Below are 15,405 nucleotides of genomic sequence, written 5' to 3' on the forward strand. Positions count from 1 at the left end.
CTAGGAAGTGAACTCAATAAAGGCATAAAGTCAAGGTGGGATTACCAACTGAAAGTATCCGACAGTTGGGCCACATTGCACTTTTGGATGCGGTCCCAATCATGATAGATGGTCAGATGACCAGTGAGAGCCCAAAGGAAGCATCTCCTAAAAATTAGGGAGCTCCTATTTTGGTCGTAAAATGTGTTCGCATCATTACCTTCGGTATGGCCAGGGAAACATTTTATTACTCTGTTGTAAAGTCAACTGATGCACCAGTTGAGAGATTTTTAAGCAGGAAGCCCAGTACGGAGAAATTGCATGTATGAGTGCCAAGTGGCACTTTTTGGTCAATTTACCAAGTTTGGGAAAACAGAACTCGTAACTGCCTTTTGGAGCAGTTTTGGAGGCTGATAACTGTGATTTTCAGCCATTTCTCTCCATTTTTGAGCTTCCCTTGACTTTACCTAGGACATAGGAGCTCATTTTCAGCGTTGGAAGACATCAGATGCGTGTTTACAGGGCTGTTTTGCTGCATTTTCAGCGATACGCAGATTTTGGCAGCCATGGAAATCTTCCCCTTTTTGCATCTATTTGTTCACAGATGCATTACAAGTCAAGGGCAGCAGAGGGGGCGCTCGATTTATGTTCGGGGGATGCTTCATTGAGAACCTGTCATCACAGGTTAAGAGCTATGGAGTGCTTTCTTTCCCTCTTATGTACAATGTGGTGCCATGAGTGATGCCCTGCACGCTACACACTGCTCTCTCTCTCCCCTACGTGCAGTTATGTGATGCCCCACAAGAGGGCTCTTCATTTGACTCATGTACAACTGTGTGGGTTCATGCTTTTGTGCTGAGGCAAGAGCCTCCTTGAGCAAGAACAGGGGTAGCTAGCTACTACTCCAAAGCAGGCACCGGTGAGGGTCATAACCTCACTGTACAGGTGCATTTTCAGCTCTGCGTATGCTGTAAATTTACTGTTTTTCAGCCATACAGACGCCAGAACCATTGGGAATAGTGCCCCACTGGCAGAGGAGAGTTAGGGGACTGTTTGGGACTGAAAATAGGGCAAAAACCAGTAAATACAGCGTGTTTATGGGCAGGAATCAGAGGGTTTATGCTAGTGGAAGAGAGTTCCAGTAAGAGAATTGGTTTCGCGCAAGTTTTGGGGCTGTTATGCTGCCGAAAGTTGGCCAAAGCAGGTGGTATCTAGCTTGATACACATAAAGGATTCCCAGGACTCTTCTTTGTAATTTACCCTCTCAAATATAAAGAAATACCGAAAGGGGCGCCAATTTTGGGGCCTACAGGTTGTCGACGTCTGCTCGGGGTATTCTAGCTTTCGAGCCGTGTGTGTATTCAAGTGTTAATTCCCATCGCAGGTTTCCTTTGCACGTTCTCTTTGTGTGTGTCTAAAGTAAAGAATTTCGGGTGAAAGCCAACGCCTACCGCCCCACGGGCCGGTTTCAGAGATGACCACCACACATGGATTAGCCATACTTGATGGCTTACATCGATTTCTTGGAGCAGCCGGTTTCACATGCTTTCCACACATACACTGGGCCAATACAGTGGACTATGTCAGACATCAGGATGTAGGTCACATGCATGATACCCGTTATACATTTACACCAAAGACTGACTCGGTTTATACAGAGGAGATCTATAGCCGTCTCTGCGCATCTAGTCCTAGTCTCTCAGTGGAAGAGTGTACCACTTTACTGACTGAGACATACCATGGTGCAACATCAGAGGCATATCCACACACTCAGCCAGGTCAGAGACGAGATTCTGGGAGCATGCCCCAAAATAGTTGGTATGATGAGGAGTGCAGACAGATGAGAGCCCAGCTCCAGAGAGATCTTTTTTTAGGAGTCATCACCTACAGACAATCTCGAATTGCTTCCCGACGCCTTGTGCGACGGAAGAAACGAGCTTACTTGGCCCAGATGGAGCGAGACTTGTATCAGTTGTTCTTGAGTAGACACTCAAGAGAGGCATGGCAATTCTTTCATGAGCGCTCCCCTCCCCCAGTGATTACTTCTCCTGATGTGTGGGGCCAGTATGCGACATCGTTATATACAGTTCCCTGACAAGACTCCCTTCCATATCCTACAGAGCCATGCCCACCTACTAGCACCTTCTTTACCACTAAGATGGTACAGAGAGCCATTGATAGGATGAGAACCAGCAGGGCATATGATCATGATGGTCTAGTAGCATAGCACTTTATACACGCTAGAGATACGCCGGTAGAGGTTCTTGCAGTGTTGTTCAATCGTATTGTTGCTAATTGGACTATTTTCTTATTTTTAAAGATTAATCTCTTTTTTAGGATATTTTATTATGTGCACTAAGAACTGTTAAAAGATTGTAGCTACAGCAACTGCCATCAAGAACGGATAACTCTGATGTGTCATTTGATGGGTGACGGTAAACATCGCGAAGGAGTTTCCGTAAGTTCGGTGGAAAGGGCCGGGGTACGAGTGCCCCTGATGCATCACATGATGGGTGACGGGTGCATCAGTAAGGGGACGTCCCGTAGGCTAAGGAGGAAATCCGAACAGAGTAAGAAAATACGCGTAAGAACGCAAGCACAAGAATAAAGATGGGTTCAATGAAGCTTTTTACGAAAAGCAGGAACAGTCGCGGGAGGACAGATGTTTTCCCGCGAGGAGTCTGTGTCTGCATTGCATTTGTGTCATGTCCTGCACCCGGGGACGCCTGGAATGTGTTTATGTAGCATTGTTTTCATTAACTAAGTGAGTTTTTAAAGTTTGAACAGGTTCACACTTTATTTTATTAAAGTGGCCGATCACTTTTAAGTGACCAGGCCTTTATTAATAAAATAAAGCAAGTCTCTCAAAAAAAGACCAACGCTAAAAAGCTATGCAGGGGGGGGGGGGGGGGGGGGGGGGCTGAATTTGCGATCTCTCTCTCTCTCCTCTCTCTAGGAGCGCCAGGCTCTGCTTTTTGGGCTCCTATTCCCGTCGGGTGCCAGGGCCTATAAAAGGACAGCCAACGTTTCAGTTTCATAGAGCCGGAAGCAGCAAAAAAACACTAGCGCTGGGATTCTAGAGTAGAGGCTGGCGACGGAACTTGCAAGTGTTCGCGTGACGACTGAATACGGAGGTCGATTCTCCGAGCAAGGAGCGACAGGTATAAAGTGTTGATACGCCTTGAGAATTGTTGCTTTGTGTGGTTTGTTTTGCAGGAATCTCCCGTCTTACGGGAAGGCCCTTCACGGGAAGTACGGCTTTACGCCTAAGTCCCTTACGAGAAAGTACGGCTTCGCACCTAAGTCCCTTACGGGAAGGAACGGCCTTGTGCCCAAGCCCTTTACGGGAAAGCACGACCTTCGGGTCTAAGATTACAAAACGGAGGGGTTTCCTCGGGTTCTCGTGCTTGTATAAGAATTCTCCCTGAATAAAAGAATACTCTTAACGGGGGGGGGGGGACCAGCCCATCTTCTGGTCCCCAATACTGTGTCGATCTTCTCCCTTCTCTCAGGTTTGCAAAGTATTATAATTTTCAGATTTTCTAAGTGCTCGTGTACGCTCCCATTTTGTGACACGTACCATGTGTGAGGGGTTACCTCAGACTTGGAGGTTGTCTACTATTGTGCCTATCTTCAAGGTAGGTAATCCTACAGAGCCTGGGAATTACCGTACTATTATGGTTGGGCACACATTGGCACGGTTGTATGCATCCATTCTTGTGCAGCAGTTGAGTAATTGGGAAGAGGGTGAGGGTGTACGAGCAAAGTGCCAAGCCGGTTTTAATAGGGGTTTCTCCACTCTTGATCATATTCTCACACTCAGAGCCATCATTGAGGAGGGCAGGTCACATGGAAGACGGATTTATTGTAGCTTTGCGGATTTCCGTAACGCATTTGACATGGTACCGAGAGCTCGATTGACGCGCAGACTGCAGGAGATGGGCGTGCCCATAGTGTTGATTTGGGGGATTATGGCTCTATACAGATCAGTGATTGGACATGTACGCACCCAAGAGGGGATATCTGACTTAGTTCACTCCACCATTGGGGTGAAACAGGGTTGCCCATTGTCTCCTACTCTATTTGGTATGTATGTTGATGAGGTGTCTAATTACATTGACAGAGAGGGGAATAGAGGTGCCGAGCTGGCAGGGATGTGGATCCCATTGTTGTTATATGCTCATGATATTGTGTTGATCTTTGACTCACTAGAGGGTATGCAACGAGAGTTGGATGCATTACACAGTTTTGCAGAGGATGGTGGATTGTGTGTAAACCTTGGTAAAACCAAGGTTATGGTGTTTAACACCACACCATAACCAGTGGATTAGGAGATCAGCACCGGCTCTCACATATGGTCATGAGATTGTAGAGTATACAGATGCATACACTTACCTTGGGGTTGTCTTCACTGGGCCGAGGTTTTCTTTGGGGAGAGCAGCAGAGACTAGACGGACTAAAGCTTATGCGGCCTTGGGAGGCTTGGAGAGAATGTGTTCGCAGGTTTAGTTCCAGGAACATCGGACAAAGTTATGGATCCTTGATACTTTAGTAGCCTCAACTATGTCGTATGCGGTGCGGATATCGGGACCTTCTGTAGGCCAAGATGGTTGGAGACATACGGAGAGGCCCTTGGTATCTTTGATCTCTCGACTGATCAGAGCCAAGGCCTCCGTACCCCACGCTATCATTCGAGCAGAGCTAGCTGCCCCTCCTATAGAGATTGAGGCGCTTCCCAGATCAGTCTCCTTTGTGCACAGCTTGTGGGATACTACTAGAGACAGATATGCTAGACTGGCCCTTGAGTCTTCCAGACAATTAGCTCTTCAGGGGGACACTTCATGCTGGTATGCACAGATGACATCATGGTTTCAGATACATGGCTTCACCATGGACAGGCTGCCCCCTTTCCAGTACTCTCTTCAGACACCCTTAATGTCTCTTACACGGGTGGAGATTACTAGACTCATTCGTCGGAACCTGATCCAGCTAGATACCAGGAGGACATGGATAGAGCCGCCACAGGAGTTGGGCACGAAGATGGCTTTCTATAGAGAGCATCTTCTCCACGTCACAGGAGATGGGTTTGTGATTCGACCCAGCTACATGAATACGCATATGTCTCATGGTTTGCGGTGTGCCATTGGTCAGATACGCACATCCTCACATTAGCTGGAGATTGAGATTGGTAGATTCAGAGGGATACCAGCAGACAGCAGGATATGCTGCTTATGCCAGCTAGAGCCAGGACAGAGCTACATTAGATATGTTATTGCAGAGTGTACTATGAGATTTGGGGCCGTTTCCACTGCTTATTTAGAGAGGGTTTCGGTCCTTTCTCTAGGGTTATGAGTTATGAGGATCAGAGATGTCTTGGGCTCTCTCTCTCTCTCTCTCTCTCTCTCTCTCTCTCTCTCTCTCTCTCTCTCTCTCTCTCTCTCTCTCTCTCTCTCTCTCTCTCTCTCTCTCTCTCTCTCTCTCTCTCTCTCTCTCTCTCTCTCTCTCTCTCTCTCTCTCTCTCTGTGTGCGTCGACCGGTTGCCTAAACCCTAGCTTCACTGTCAAGCCTTCCCCGTGGGCGAGAGGCTGCCATCTGGGGAGGCGTTAGCCTCAGCACAAGCCTCCTCCCTAAATCAAACCTGCGCGGCGCTCACTCTCGACCTGCGTGCAGCTCTTGCAACGACTTGCGTCGATCTGATAAGGTCGCTCGATCTGTTATGGTGCAAAGCGGCTATGGTCGCTCAATTAAGTTTTGAAGCTACGTTGGGCCCAAGGGATCGCTCCCACAAAGTATTTCTGCAGACCTACGGCATTCCTCCTAAACCTCACAACCCTAAGTCATAAACTAAAGGTGCTTTCTCACCCTTGCGACAAGATGTCTTCCACACCAATCTCTCGCACCTGCAAGTCCTTTCTTGCTGTGGCAGTTGTGCCAAAGAAGGATCCTATCACTCGTCAAGATGCGAGGATAACAGCCTTAGAGGGTCAGATTGAAGATCTCATCGAGGATGCTCAACTTAAGCAACGCCTACGCTAGCTTGAGGATAATAGGGAAGTAGACAACAAAGCTCTACTTGCAAAAGCACATGATGCCGAAGTCTCTCTCATCGAGACTGTCAAGGCAGCCCGACAAGAAGTCCACGAGGAAACACATAAAAAGATCGACGTCAAAATTCAAGCAGCATTACAAGAGAACCGGCTACAAGAATCTCTTAGCCTTAAGGTTAGGATTGGGGGACTCCATGCGCCATGGTGCACACATGAGGATACTCTTGAAGAAGCAATCTCTAAGCTCAATGATATTCTTCAACCAGTAAATATCAAGTCGGAAACCGTCTCTTGGATCAATGACACACATAGAAATGTACCAACCAAGCATTGTATTCTCACTCTCAAGGACAAAGAAGAGCGGTGGAAGCTATTACACCAGTCTCGTCTCCTCAAAGGAAAGCAACTTTGGATTGCCCAAGAATTGACCCCAAATCAACTCAAGATCAAAGCGAGTGAGCTCAAGAAGATGCACGAAGCTCGCAAACAAGGTAAGTGGACAGTCTATCCAGGTGGTAAAGCCGTCATTCAAGAGTTCCTGTAAGGTGCAGCGGAATGAATGTTGAACTTTGCTCAAGATGAGTGCTCCGAACTGTGCTCAAGGTTCCTTTTATTTACGGAAGGGAGAGCCTTCTGTTTCTTTAGTGAGAGAGTGCAATGGACACAAACAAAGTGAATGGACACTGTGAATGGAAGTGCATGAGATTGAGAGATACAGAGAGAAGAGAATACGACACCAAGGAGTTGTAAAACCCTCCTCCGAAGGCCCCACTCTCGATGGCGAGAGTGGTCTACTATTGATTGCACAATCTGGTACAATGGCTGAATGCAAATCTAAGGGGCTATGTCGATATCGACGGAGTGGATGACGAGGACGATGCTAAGGCTGAAAACTGCGTACTTCGACTCTGACTATGGCTGAATTCTGCTACGCCAAACCGCCGTTGTAGTGCTGTCCAAAAACGCTAGGTATGCTGAAATCTGCAGCTGCAAAACGCCACCTACTAGTCCTTTAAACGCTGCTGAAAACTGATGTGGTGCTGCTGTCCAAGGATGCTATAAGGGCTGCAATCTGTTGCTTTCAAACGCTGAAATCGGTGGCCCCAAAAACGCTGACTTAGGTGGCTGAAAAACGCTGTGTTGAGGCTGGAAACGCTGCACTGGTTGGCTGAAAACGCTGGCAGGCTGAGGCTATGGCAATGAGGCAAAATGCTGAAAACGCCAGGGGAAGTGTTGTGTCCATCGCTGGTCTTGCTGGGGGGAATCGCCACCAAGGGGGGGGGGGAGTCTTGCTTGAGAGACAGAGGGGGAGCCTACTGCCCTTGGCCTGTGTTCTCCTTGCTCTTCTGCCAAATAGTGCTAGCCTAGGTTTGCTTATATATTATCTTACCCAAATTGCCCTACTCAGTTCCCAACAAAAGTCACTTAATAAATAAGTGAAAAATGTCAAAAATAGGGAAAATGGGTTTAATGCACTGGAAAATTCCCCTGATGGATTCTGATGGGAATGCTTATGATCATGCTGTGTGCAACTGGAGGATTTGCATCTACTCTAAGTGACTGGTCATGCACGGTCTGCGAACAGACTCACAAAAGTGCCAGATCACTTCCTATTCTAGACTAACTTGACTGAACTGAACCCTGGTCATGCTGTAGCTTGTCCACATACACATAGGGTTAGATGTGTCACGAGGCATCCCCTCCTTTTCAAAGTGAGGTACTAGTACCGAATTGTATAGCGTCGAGGGAGATTGCCAACAACATCCGGAATCTTGGAAAGGACTCTTCGTCGGCCCACTCTGAGGTGTGGGTCGTGCGATACTTGAACTTCATAAAGGTCTGCAATGCTTGCTCCTTTGGGCCGCACCGAAAGCGACACAAAGTCTTTTGAGTCTCCTTCAATGCTTCAACTTTGTCTATGGATGTAGCTCCATCTTCTTCAAGAATCTCCGAGGCTGAAAACTCCTAAAACCCCTTCCAACACAAAAACATGAACATACCCATTCCATGTAAAGTGACTGGAAAAAATATCGTCTTCCTCAAAGACTGTGCATGCAATGTAGATGAACAAATAGACGGAGTGCCAAATCGTTCACCACACACACACAAACAATGAGATCTAATCTTGTCTTTCTGATCTAAATCAATCAATTGTGGCAAATCGCAACGGAAATGCCCATGCTTGGTGCTCATACTTTCTTGTGCTCTTTCTACGACTATGTCGTGCCAAGGAAGAGACATGAAATGTGACTTCCTTGAATGCATACTTTTCAGCTTTTCATGAGAAATCCGCATACATCCGTGCTCATTCATGAGTGAAACATGCTCAACGTACAATATGGCATGCCTATGAAAAAGGATCACATAAAGACGATGACTAAAATACAGGAAACGATCACGAATAAAACACTCGAACAATGCGTGTTGACTAATCATTCGATCGGTTCTTCCTGAGGGGGTTCTTTCTGAGGGAGTTCTTCCTGAGGGGGTTCTTTGGACCTAGGCTCAAGAGCCAAGATCGGTTCTTCGGGATTGATTGAATCTGCAATGAGGTGAGCTTCACTAGAAAAAGTATCAACTAACACATCATCCTTGTGAACAATCACATCATCTTCATGCAAATCATCATGCGTGTGAGAAATCACATCTTGATCATCATGCAAATCAGCATGCTTGTCATTGTCATGCAATTCTTCATGCTTGTCATTATCATTCAAACCATCATGCTTATCATCATGCAAATCCTGTGTGTCATGCTTTGGAGGAGAAGAAACTGAGAGTCTCCTTTTCCCGAATCTCTTGCATCTGTGCCTGCACTTGAGAAAAGAGTCGCAACATCTCTTTCATGTGTCGGTCGTTCATTGCTTTTCTTGCTTTGGTCTCTCGATCAAATTTTGCTTTTCTTTCTTCGGCTTCCAAGCGCGCTTGCTCGTGCTCATGCTCTATGGCTGCCATTCTTTCTTTGTGTTCTACCTTTCTTTCTGCTTTTCATGCTTCGCGTTCTAACTTCATGTCCATCACCATCTTGTCGAAAGCCTCCATAGGAGTTAGTGCAATCATTGTCGTAGATGGGGAAGGGTCGGAAAAACCTCCTGGTGAGGAAAATTCTTTTTCGCCACTCCCATGCTCACCACCTCCATGCGAAGTATCCATTCCGCTTCGGGTGATGACCATACACTGTGATCTTTGGTTCTTAAGTTCACGAGGAACTTGGGTTCTTGTGGGTCTTGGGTTCTTGGGTTCTTGGGGATCTTGAGTTCTTGGGGTTCTTGAGGGTCTTGAGGTTCTTGAAGTTCTTTCGCTTGCAATCTGTGTTAGAGAAGGATCTTCTCTTCACCCGAGTTCGACTCTTTTCCGCGGGCGCACCCCTTGGCGGCCTTGCGCTCACACCAAGGTTGCTTTTTCCCACCTCACGTCGATTGGCCGGCCGCTAAGTGCACGGTCCGCTCTCAATGAGTGAAAAGAGGCACAAGGGGAGTAAGCCCTTCTTTCTTGGGTTTCCTGTCACTCTTAAAAAACACAATTAGGAATCGACACGCCCAAGTGAACTTGAGTTCGTGCGACCTCAACAAGCAAAAAAAAAATTTGTGGTTCTTGTGGTTCTTTCCTTGAGTGATACAGAACACTGCCAAAGCTCCGATACCAATGTAAGGTGCAGCGGAATGAATGTTGAACTTTGCTCAAGATGAGTGCTCCGAACTGTGCTCAAGGTTCCTTTTACTTACGGAAGGAAGAGCCTTCCGTTTCTTTAGTGAGAGAGTGCAATGGACACAAACAAAGTGAATGGACACTGTGAATGGAAGTGCATGAGACTGAGAGATAGAGAGAGAAGAGAATACGACACCAAGGACTTGTAAAACCATCCTCCGAAGGCCCTACTCTCGATGGCGAGAGTGGCCTACTATTGATTGCACAATCTAGTACAATGGCTGAATGCAAATCTAAGGGGCTATGTCGATATCGACGGAGTGGATGACGAGGACGATGCTAAGGCTGAAAACTGCGTACGTCGACTCTGACTATGGCTGAATTCTGCTGTGTCAAACCGCCGTTGTGGTGCTGTCCAAAAACGCTAGGTATGCTGAAATCTGCAGCTGCAAAACACCACCTGCAGGTCGTTTAAACGCTGCTGAAAACTGATGTGGTGCTGCTGTCCAAGGATGCTATAAGGGCTGCAATCTATTGCTTTCAAACGCTGAAATCGGTGGCTCCAAAAACGCTGACTTAGGTGGCTGAAAAACGCTGTGTTGAGGCTGGAAACGCTGCACTGGTTGGCTGAAAACGCTGGCAGGCTGAGGCTATGGCGATGAGGCAAAATGCTGAAAACGCCAGGGGAAGTGTTGTGTCCATCGCTGGTCTTGCTGGGGGGAATCGCCACCAGGGGGGGGGGAGTCTTGCTTGAGAGATAGAGGGGGAGCCTGCTGCCCTTGGCCTGTGTTCTCCTTGCTCTTCTGCCAAATAGTGCTAGCCTAGGTTTGCTTATATATTATCTTACCCAAATTGCCCTACTCAGTTCCCAACAAAAGTCACTTAATAAATAAGTGAAAAATGTCAAAAATAGGGAAAATGGGTTTAATGCACTGGAAAATTCCCCTGATGGATTCTGATGGGAATGCTTATGAACATGCTGTGTGCAACCGGAGGATATGAATCTACTCTAAGTGACTGGTCATGCACGGTCTGCGAACAGACTCACAAAAGTGCCAGATCACTTCCTATTCTAGACTAACTTGACTGAACTGAACCCTGGTCATGCTGTTGTCCACGTACACATAGGGTTAGATGTGTCACGTGACAGTTCCGAACTCTCGAACCGGCTTCCCTCTCACCTGACCCCCCTTAGGTCTTTGTCCCTTTTCTTTTACATCACCCTTTTGATGGGCCCTCAACCCTTAACTGATATGTATCTCTGCTTTATTTGAAGGCATTTGTTGTAATGCTCTATTTTCAGTCCCATGGGTCATATCTGACCCCCGTGGACGATAATTCTCTCTCTCTCTCTCTCTCTCTCTCTCTCTCTCTCTCTCTCTCTCTCTCTCTCTCTCTCTTTCTCTCCAGCCTCAGAGGCAGATCACAGATTTCTTCGGATTGAGAGAAGCAGGAGTGGAAGGAGAAGCAAGAGGCCAGCAGCCAGCACAAAGGAGTACCCACATTCATACCAAAGGCACCCTCATTGACAAGGCGATTGAGCTTAGGAAATCGAGCGACCACGACCGAGATGCAGAAGCACACTTCACCAGAGGAGACTACAACAAAGGATTAGAAGCATTATAGCCAGACACCCAGAATGCTCCTAAGAAGTTTATTTAATAATTTGTATTTAGTTTTTCACATTTATTTTCACACTTTCACACTTTTCACACTTAATACTTTAGTACTAAGGTACCCAGACATTGTAACAGATTCACCACTTTTGTATCAGATTGGTCTCATAGGTCATTCTGGCCTTTTGAAGACATTAATATAACATTTCATTTTCTCTCTCTCTCTCTCTATGACTGGGGAGTACTCTCACCCTCTCCCAGACCTGCAAAATTCATGGAATAAAATTGGATACATCCTCTCAGCCAAACTTGCTTCTTTTTGTAGCATCTCTCGTTGATGTCGTCCTCCTAGCAACGTGTGCAAGTCTAGGGTTACCGCAAGCAGCGCGCACAGGTCTCGGGTTACAACAGGCAGTGCGTGCAGGTCTGGGGAGTGAACAGCACGCAACAGGCAGGTAATCAAAAGCACACTGTTTCTGTACAGTGCAAAGCTAAGCAGCAGCAAAGTTGGTGCTGAACACGCGCAGGGAGGCGGTAGGTTCTGTCAAGCGCGTAGGCAAACAACAGCACACAGTTGTTGAACAGTGCACAAGTAAGAGCAGCAACGTGCAGGTGTTGTGCAACCAGACAATACCAGAGATGATGGACCAACCAAACAATATCGGAGATCCAGATGCATATCAAACCCCACCCAAAGTGAAGATTACATTTAGGTGGAAAAGTCGGGACAACACATTGTCGCCCGGTTCTCTCAGAGCAGGGAAGTATCCAGGGTAAAGGATGACCTAGTATTTGAGAAGGTACAAGTGATGATTAAAACGGAGTTGAACCTTATAAGGGAAGACATTGAGAAAGAAATGTATGCAGCTATGGAGAATTATAGAAATGCGATCTATGCATATATGAGGAAAGAAATGGACAAAGAGATGCTCGGTAAGCGTGATGATATGTACATGGTGTCACAAATTGATGACGTGGTAGTTCTGCCTGGACACACACACACACGGACAGACTGCTGACGTGGCAGGCAGATTGTACGGACGTTGACATGGCATGCCGTACGGATCCCGTAAATCGCGATGAAAGGCTGACGAGGCGCAGCGTATGGATTTTTCGCTTTTTGCGTTGACATGCTGACGTGGCCTGCTATACAGATTTTCCACTTTTTGCGTTGGTTGTTTTTACTGATAGATTTTGAGCCAGTTGCTTTTGGGGGCAATTGTTTTTAAGTTTCACTGCTTTTGGGGGATCTACTTTTAGCATTCCTTTGTAAGAATAAAAAGGGCACAAGGGCCTCACTTCTCATAGCATCTATATGCAGAGTCTGAGAGTTGAGGACCCGCAAGAGTTGTACTTTGCTCAAAGATTAATACAAAAAGAAATACCGGAAGGGGTGCCAATCTTTGCGGCCAATCTCTCTTGGCACGGAACTACGCCAGACCGTGTTGACTCAATATTTTGTAAGTGTTTTACGTGAATCTCTCTTGTGTCACGACAGAACCTAAACTTGGGGTGTCCAAGTTTGTTACAGTGGTATTAGAGCACGGCCGATTTCTCTTATGCCAGGAAACCCAATCCTTCTTCTCGCGGCACCTATGGATTCCGAAAAGAATTAGACAACTCCATCTCCCACCCCTGAAGCGCGAGGCAGTACGAGAAATTCAAGCGAATTAGCAGAGAATGAGTACGGGCCACCTCAGCCCTCGCAGTATGAACTCATGGAGATGCAACGTCGATAGCCGGTTGACAAGTGCGCAAAGCAAATGTTTCGGTTTGCCAAGGATCCCCAATATGTAAAATCGATGGGTGAAGTGCATACCCAATGGCAAAAAGCCATTGAAACACCAATCAAACCGGCAATCAAGAAACCTCCTACTCCGAGGATGTTTACGGAAGAAGAACTTCATGATGTTGTCAAGACCCGAATCAATCAGCTTCTAGAATCTAGACACAAAGAAGCCATCGAAGAAACCATACTTGGGCCGTCAACAGCACAAAAACAGAAGAAGCGTGCGCGTTTCGAAGGACTACCCAGTTCTTCTTCCTCTTCTTCTAACAGTTCTTCTAGCTCTTTCTCTTCCAACTCGAGCAAGGAGGACAGAAAGTACAAGAAGCGAAGCAAGAAACAAAGTTTTGGAAAGAACAAGAAAAGACAAGAAGATCAGATTCCGACCAGTTTCTGATAGTTCTACGGAGCAGTCATCCTCTGACAGTTCGGACTCCAACGATCACATGTTTTACGCAAAGAAGAAACACTTTTACAGAGCCAACCAGTATGATTTCCTCGAAGACAAGAACAAAAAGACAAGGGAATTTAAAGAGGGTGGACAGTCAGTGAAATTTAAATCCTTTTCCGGATTCCGAGATGCTCCGAAGGCTTTGGCTTTCATTCAACAGTTTGATATAGCCTTCTCCGGAGAACATTACTCAAAGCACTCCAAGATCAGTAGGGTAACATCATTTTTGAAGGGAAATGCACGAACATGGTGGTCCACTCTTCTTCTAAGGAAAGAAGCCCCGACCAAGTGGTTGAAGTTCAAACGGCTCTTTATTTCTTCTTGGTTTACTCACGAGTACGAACGAGATGTGAGAACCGCTTGGAACCATCTTCGGATGACCAAGGGTGACACTTTGGACGCATATTGTAAAAGGTTTTGGGATTCTTTTCTATCGACCTCTTCGTTTAAGAATCCCAAACCGGGCACTGTTAGAGAGTCAATGAAGTAGCATCCAGGCTCCACAGCTCTTACCTGAAAGTAGACACGAAATGTAAACTTGAGCTTAGCCACCCATTTTCAGCTACGATATCAGCACGGTACTGCTACTTCAGCATCTATATCAGCGCCATACCTCTCCCATGATGTCACCACAGTCTAATTTCACTAGCCCTGCAATTGGTTATCAGTTCAAGGTCAATAGTATGACAATTCCCATTCGAGGTGGGTTACTTATCTAGCATCCCATACCTGACTTCTCCTTACAAGCATGGAGTCAAGAGGGAGATGCATGGAGGGACCTTATCAACAACCTCACCCTCTGGTTAATTGGTAAAGCTTGCTGTTTCTGCATCATTGAAGGGCAGCCATGATCCCGGCCTAAGACCAATGCCGCAGAGTCATCTTGCTTTCATCATTCTTCAAAAGGAAGCATAGCTCTGTTCATTGCCAATACAGGCTATTTGCACGGTTTTCCATATGAGAACCAGACAACACACAGATACGGGTAAAAACGTCTGGTTCAGATCCCCAAAAGATTCAGGCTGGTTACACATCAAGAGTAGCACCCATTATTCTGCTCCACCACTGCCAATCAAGAGGCAGCATGTTAGAAATGGACGTTTCACAGATTACACACTGCCAGAGCTTGAGTACAGCATATCCGAGCTGACCTCCAGCTATGCGCCATTTCTAAAAAACTTTTGGACGGCACTCTTACCCTGCCCATATATGGTGACGGGTTTGCACTTCTGTTTCCAGCCAATCAAAACTCTATCAATTGTTTTCCCAGTCAGAAATCGAAACGGCTATGTGTAACTACATCTAAAAGAGGTGCACCCGTAATAGAAAACTGTACGCCATATTTTGGGCACCCAACTTTTTGTGCATATGGCAGTGTGTAACCTCCCTCAATTTGCAAAATACCAAAGGCCAAAAAACATTAATCAACGGGACATTTATGTCCTACTTTCAATTGAGAAATTCGCTAGCTACCGCTTTGCACACATACGTCGACCAAAGTTAAGCATATACAAGTTTCAATTCATCATACAGGTAAAGCATCATTAAGTATGTTTGATCATATCAACCCATAAAATACGCCAAATACCAAAATATTGTAAGTGTACCATGTAAGTATGAAAAAAACTATGGCTATCTATTTGGCTCCTCCCTCCTCCTACTGTACCATATAGTTGTTTGCAAAGTTGCTTTCTTCATTGGGAGAGTTTCCCCATTGTGTTTCTACCCTCTGGAGGATTTCTTCACATAGTAAAAAAGGAACCAAGAAGTCCATGACCTCTAACATTGATGAGCCTTCCATCAGAGTTCAATCAAGTGCAGGTTGCCCAATCTCCAGTCCAATGCCTTTTGCAAGATGTGACTGAACTCTGACAGCAG

At 46.3% G+C, this 15,405-nt stretch overlaps 1 protein-coding gene across 7 annotated transcripts in view; it reads right to left on the bottom strand.

Moving 5' to 3' along the window:
* The window catches only part of LOC147443237 (uncharacterized), a 167,851-nt gene that overhangs the window by 138,553 nt on the left and 13,893 nt on the right, over positions 1 to 15,405 (bottom strand). The window lies entirely within an intron of this gene.

Source organism: Adiantum capillus-veneris, chromosome 14 (genome assembly GCF_014529385.1).
Source record: "Adiantum capillus-veneris isolate H3 chromosome 14, ASM1452938v2, whole genome shotgun sequence".
In the NCBI taxonomy this organism is placed as follows: Eukaryota; Viridiplantae; Streptophyta; class Polypodiopsida; order Polypodiales; family Pteridaceae; genus Adiantum; species Adiantum capillus-veneris.